Source organism: Hyaena hyaena, unplaced genomic scaffold (genome assembly GCF_003009895.1).
Source record: "Hyaena hyaena isolate Hyena2069 unplaced genomic scaffold, ASM300989v1 scaffold_160, whole genome shotgun sequence".
Taxonomy (NCBI): Eukaryota; Metazoa; Chordata; class Mammalia; order Carnivora; family Hyaenidae; genus Hyaena; species Hyaena hyaena.
In genome coordinates, this window is record NW_024080793.1 from 2,091,509 (window position 1) to 2,097,897 (window position 6,389).

Here is a 6,389-nt window from a genome sequence, read left to right on the forward strand (position 1 = left end):
AGGACACTCCAGGGCCAGCCCCCTGGCACCTTTATTTCCCAGAGCTCTGAGCACAGAAGTCCCCTGCGCGGGAGTGAGCAGCGTTGCCAGGGCCTCCTGGAACATCTCCACTCCTTGCTGAGGTGAGACCCCGAAACCCTCCCCAGCTCTAAGAAGCCTTTTCTGTCTCCTACAAAGCCTCCCACCCCCATCTTCTGGGGGAAGGTGGCAGAACAAAGCAAACTTTACTTGGTCTAGTCCAGGAAGTAGAGGAAGAGTTGGTCCCCAGCTGGGCCTCTGAGTTCTGAGTTGGGCAATCAAATATTCCAAGAGAAGGAGAGCAGTTTGCGTGGATCAGCAGCGAATCCCGGTACTTTGGAGTAGGAATAACCTCATAAAACCCCAAATGTTTCACAAACGCCTGCCTGGGGAAGTCTGTACCTACTATGCGCATGGACCCTTGGCCCTGGCAGTTTCTCCACAGCCCCCACTTGGGGCAAGGCCCAGGCAGAGTCCCCGGGGTTCTGGGGAGGGAGGAGACCACAGCAGAGCTGAAGGAGGCCTGGGAACGGTAGGTAGAAGGAGCTCAGGCCTCATTCCTCTCCCGCTTCCTTTGACGCTTCCTTTGACGCTTCCTCTGACGTGTCCCAGCCCAGGACTCCCCACCACCTCCTTCTCGCTGGCCTCCTGCTCAGTCAGTTTCACATCTAAAAAACAGAAGTCCAATGAGCATGCTCTCTCTTCCTCAAATTCCTGCCTCCCCCCAGCCACCTACAAACTCTCTCCAGCCACCCCACTCTCACCTCTTTGCCATCCTTATTTTTAAATAAACTTTTAATTTTAGAACTGTTTTAAATTTACAGAGAAATTACAAAGATAGTACAGAGTCCTCATATGTCCCATGCCCCGTTTTCTCTATTTCTGGAGAGAAAGAGGGTTCCCTGCTTATATGCCCTGGAGCCCACTCTGTCTGATCTTACCCGTCATCCCTCCACATCATCTTCGTCATACAATTTGTATACCTGCAGTCCGTCTCCTCCTGCTTCTGTTGTCCCTGGTATCATTCCAGCCAAGGTCACCAGTCATCCTTTAGTTGCCCAAATTCAGTGGCCCCATCATCATCTTCAGTTTTCTTTTTTTTAGAGAAAAATTTTTTTAATGTCTTATTTATTTCTGAGAGAGAGAGACAGCGTGAGCAGGGGAGGGTCAGAGAGCAAGGGAGATAACAGAATCAAAAGCAGGCTCCAGGCTCTGAGCTGTCAGCACAGAGCCCGATGCAGGGCTCGAACCCACGAACCATGAGATCACGATCTGAGCCGAAGTCAGATGCTTATCCGACTGAGCCACCCAGGCGCCCCTCATCTTCCATTTTCTTGACCAGTGAGAGTAAGGTGACCACTGATCACTCTTTCCTTTGTGCATCTGCCTCCCTGCAGCCACCTGCTGCCCCTGAAATAATCTCATGTGCCCAGCCTGTGAGTGGCAGGCACTGAGTGCTTCCTTGGAGGTCCTGCCACCAGGCTTTCATGTTTACCACTCCCAGCACTGATCACCCTTCAGGTCACTCACATATTGAGTCTCTCCCATCCTCAGAGCACCAGCTCCCCTCCACACTGCGAAGCTGCTCCCGGGGCTTCTGGGTCCCCAGAGTAGAAAAGACAAAAAAAGAGGGAGGATTCAGATCCAGAAGCTGGTCACTTGCTGTGTGACCTTGGTTAAAAGGCTTCCCCTCTCTGAGTTTCTTCTTTGATGACATGTAAGGATCAAATGTGACTGAATGGAAGCTTAGAAAGTGAGGAACTCCTCCCTTTCTCCTTGAAGCTTGGCTGTCCCCCATGCCCGTCTTCCTGTTCTGTGCTTCTCTCTCTTTTAAAAAACTTTTTTTTGAATGTTTATTTATGTTTGAGAGACAGAGCATAGTGGGGGAGGGGCAGAGAGGGAGAGAGGGAGACACAGATTCTGAGGCAGGTTCCAGGCTCTGAGCTGTCGGCACAGAGCCCGATGCAGGGCTTGAGCCCACAAACTGTGATTTCATGACCTGAACCGAAGTCGGCCACTAAACCGCCTGAGCCGCCCAGGCTCCCCAGTGTTCTGTGCTTCTCAGCACCTCTCAGGGAAGGTTTCCAGGCTAGTGTGTTGGCCTCAGGACTTTTTCAGCACCAGCTGGTAGAGCCTTTTCTGCCCTTATCCTGTCTCTGCCAAGTTCCAACCAAGCAAAATTTCAAGAGTGCCTGTCATCATTACAGTGCTCACAGCATTTCCCAGGCATCTACCCCTTTGGTGGGGGGGGGGGGGGCAGCCACTTCACCACATTAGCTCTGCTCGTGATAAGTCCATTGCTGTCACCACACAGACTTTCCTAACCATGTGTCCTTAGACTCACTGCTGGACCTTTCTTGTTTCATTCATCTCCACCTATAAAATGGGGATGATCATGATGGTACCCACCTCATAGAGTCTGTTTGAGATTTTTAAAAAGTTTCTAGAGGAGCACCTGGATGGCTCAGTTGGTTTTGCGTCCGACTCTTGATTTCAGCTCATGTCATGATCCCAGGGTCATGGGACTGAGCCTTGCGTCAGGCTCCAAGTTGAGTGCTGAGCGTGGAGCATGCTCAAGATTCTCTCTCTCTCCCCCCACCCGCCCCTCCCCCTGCTTGTGTGCACTCTCTCTCTCTCTCTGTCTGTCTCCTCTCAAAAAAAAAAAAAAAGTTCTTTATGGGGCGCCTGGGTGGGTTAGTCGGTTAAGCATCCGACTTCCGCTTAGGTCATGATCTCCCAGTTCATGGTTTCGAGCCCCGTGTCGGGCTCTGTGCTGACTGCCAGCTCGGAGCCTGGAGTCTACTTCAGAGTCTGTATCTCCCTCTCTCTCTGACCCTCCCCTGCTCACGCTGTCTCTCTCTCTCTCTCCTAGAAAAAAAAAAAGTTCTTTAAAAAAATAAAAATAGGGGCACCTGGGCGGCTCAGTCGGTAAAGCGTCCGACTTCGGCTCAGGTCATGATCTCACTGCTTGTGAGTTTGAGCCCCACATCTCTCTCTCAGAAATAAAATATTTTAAAACATTTAAAAAAAATAAAGCTCAGACTCCCACTGCCATTAACTTTTCCAGTGAAATAAGTTATCCCTGTTTTTGCTTAAATTCGTTTGAATGGCAGCCGAGAGTCCCTCCTAATCTACATAATCCTCAAATAGTAGTCATTTTTGTCAGTGGCAGGGAAATGGGCGAAAGGTGAGTTGGCCTTTTAGCACCCCACCCCGCCTCAGCCCCGGGCAGAAGGACCCAGTCCTGTCCTTCGGCCTTCCCTGGCCACTCTGCGGTGACCTCACCACCCCCTCTCCCAGGGCTGGCCCTGCCCCCTGAGCTCTTCCCAGACTCCCAGCAAGCTTTTTGCTCTACTGTGGCCCCTGGAGCCCTAGTCCTCCTCCCTCCTTTAGGCCCCATTGGGGAGGGGCCCTTCCCCAACTCACAGAGTTGTTGGAATCTGTGCACGGAGGGGCCCAGCTTTACCCCACTGTCTCAGCTCCCTTCCCCTAGCAGGGCTGCTTGGAGGGGTCCACGGGACTGTGCGTGTTCCAAGGCCACATGGGAGCCGGCACTAAGGAGGCAGGACCAGAATCATCGGTTCTCTGTCCTCTGTACTCCAGCGAAACAGTCCTTCGCCCTGCACTGCCTCTCTCCCTGCTGACTTCAAATGAACTCAAACTGCTCAGAGCAGGCCAAAGCCCCTCCCCTGCCTGCTGCCTCTCCGGTTGCCCACTCATGCCCCTGCTGTGGGCTCTGCCCTCCTCGGTTGGAGATTGCACTCTCGAAGGGCGCTAATGGCCTCCCCCGCCTGGCACGAGGACACTTCCCCGTCCCCATGGCTTCCACCCGCACAGCCTCACACCCCGGCTTTGGAACACTGTGATCCCTGCAGCTCTGGGGTTTGGAGGGGGCAGCTGAGAGGTGCGGTAGGAAGCACCTCAGCCTTTGATCTTTGGAGCAGCAGACCCAGGATGTTCTGGCTGAGTGGCTCTGGACAGGTCATTTTCACTCTCTGAGCCTCAGTTCCCTCATATGAAAAATGCCTTTAGTGATATCTCTCTTAAGTGATTTTCTAGGATTAAATTATATATAAGCTATTGCTCTGTGGTTCCTGGTAGAGAGAGGCGGTGTTCAGAGCAGATGCCCTGTGCTTGTGTTTACTTCCATCTAGGCTAGCTCTTCTTTCCTGAGATGCAGTCTCCAACTCTCTATTCTTCACCCTTCTGTCCCCTGTTCCCCCAGCCCTACCCCAGCCCACACTCCACCCCCACTCCACCCCAGCCTCCCTTTCTTCTACCACCTTCTCTGGGCAGATACTTTCCATCTTCCTCCCTCCACTCATCTTGGCTGCCCAGCTGACCAGAGCTGCTAGTCAGGCTTCCTCCCGGCCCACCACAGCCAAGCCTCTTAAAAGGGTTGTCTACACTCTCTCATCTACTCTTATTCTACATCTCAGCAGCCCTCCCCCGCCCAGTTACTCTAACCCTGGCTGCTGCCCCAGCTCTCTGCTAAACTGATCTGGCAAACATCACTTTGTTGCGAAATGCGATGGGGACTCCATGGCCTTATCTGCCTGGATGACACTGTGGCAACTTCTGGAAACACTCTTGCCCTGCCCTCCCCTCCCCGCCCTTAGCTCTCCAGAGGCTGTCGTCTGTCCTCCGCCTCTGGTGGAGCCTTCTGCTTTCTCTGCCCCGTGCTGTGATGTTGCTGCTTCCTGCTCTCTCATTTCTTCTATGGTTGTCCTCATGCTGGATTTGTTCCATGTTTATTATTATTTTTTTAACAGGTTAAAAAAGAATCTAACTTAGATGCCAACATCCAAAAACCAGATTTCACATTAAAGTCTGAATCTCTGGATGCCCTTGGTAAACTGTCAGATGCGGCCACAGCTTGCTCGGCATTCATACATGGCGGCCCTTGCTTTGGGCTGAGAATGGCTGCCCCTAGAAGGCTCCCCCCAGACTGCTCCCAGCAGCACTCAGCATCCTTCCCTGTGCTCTTGCTCGCTTGTATCCATGGAAACCAAGGATGGACTGAGAGGGCTTCATGGTTCAAGAGAAGTGGGAGAGTGGATTTCTTTGTGGAAATGAAAGATACTGTGTTTAATATGTCAGGGACGTCTCAGTTCAAAGGAAACCGCATCTTACCTGCTTTGCTCCTGCTGTGACCTACCTGGGCCCTGCTCCTCAGCTCTCTCTCTCTGGCCATCAATTACAAGCATCAATGACCTCCCAACCCTGTCCCAAACTCATTCCTGAATTGAATCTGAGGTGAATATGGACTTGAATCTTCATCTGCTCTCTGAATTTGTCACCTAGATGTCCCACAGGCATGTCATGCAGTCATTTAACCAACATTCATTGGGCATCCACTATGTGTCAGGCACTGTTCTAGGCTTTGAAAATAACACAGGAAGCCCTGCACTAATGCTCCAGGGATCCTCAAGAGACCACAACAGAGTGGCCATTTCTCTTAAAAAGGATGGGCCCAAGGACCTGCTGAGAATGCCAGCAACTTCAGATGTGCTGGAGGTCCTGTCCCTTAAGGACAGGTGGTCATGGACAGGCTGAGCTGTCCTAGCCCAGTCCCTCTCCAGTGCAGGCTTGAGATGGGAGAGAAGACAGTCCTCCCAGGGTGGTGGAGGGCATCAGTGGGAAGCAAGAGGCCCCAGAGAAAGACGGGGCCACCACCAGAGCCTCCAGGTTGTGAAACAGCAGGCAGAAGGTACCAGCTTCTAAGGTACACTGGCTGGTGCAGGTGCTTAGTGCTAGCCTGTCCCGGGGCTGCATGTCCAGCTTCAAGCCTGGCGTCTAGTGTGGCTTGGGGCTCAGGAGCTATGAAACCTTGGTCAGGTCTCCTACCCTTTCATGTCTACACTGAGAGTAAACACTGCACAGGGTGGCTGGGAGGATGGCATGGGACAGTGTACACAGTGGCTGGTATATTCCAGATGCGTATCAGAATCCTTCCTGCCTCTCCTCACCCCTCATGCCCAGGCCCCCACTCTAGGCTCCCTGGGATCTGTCACTGGGTCCCATCTCTGCCAAGTCACTCTCTCCTTGCTCACAGCTCCCGGAGCTCTTTTACAATACAAATCTGAACTGGTTGCTTCCTATTTCACACTCTTCTGTGCCCGCACACCCCCACCCCACCCTCAAGATGCAGTCCCAGCTCCTTGGCCTGGCACCTGTGGCTTCCCAGGACCTGCGGGCTGCACTCCCCAGCCTCACCCTCTGCTGCAGCACAGGGCTGACACCTCTAGGCCTTCACTCTGGCTGTCACTGTTCTCCAGATCCCATCCATGCAGATGTACCTCCAACTCCTCCTCTCCGACCTCCAAGCCAGTCCAGACTAGGCACCCCCCCCCAACTTCTGTAGGTGCTTG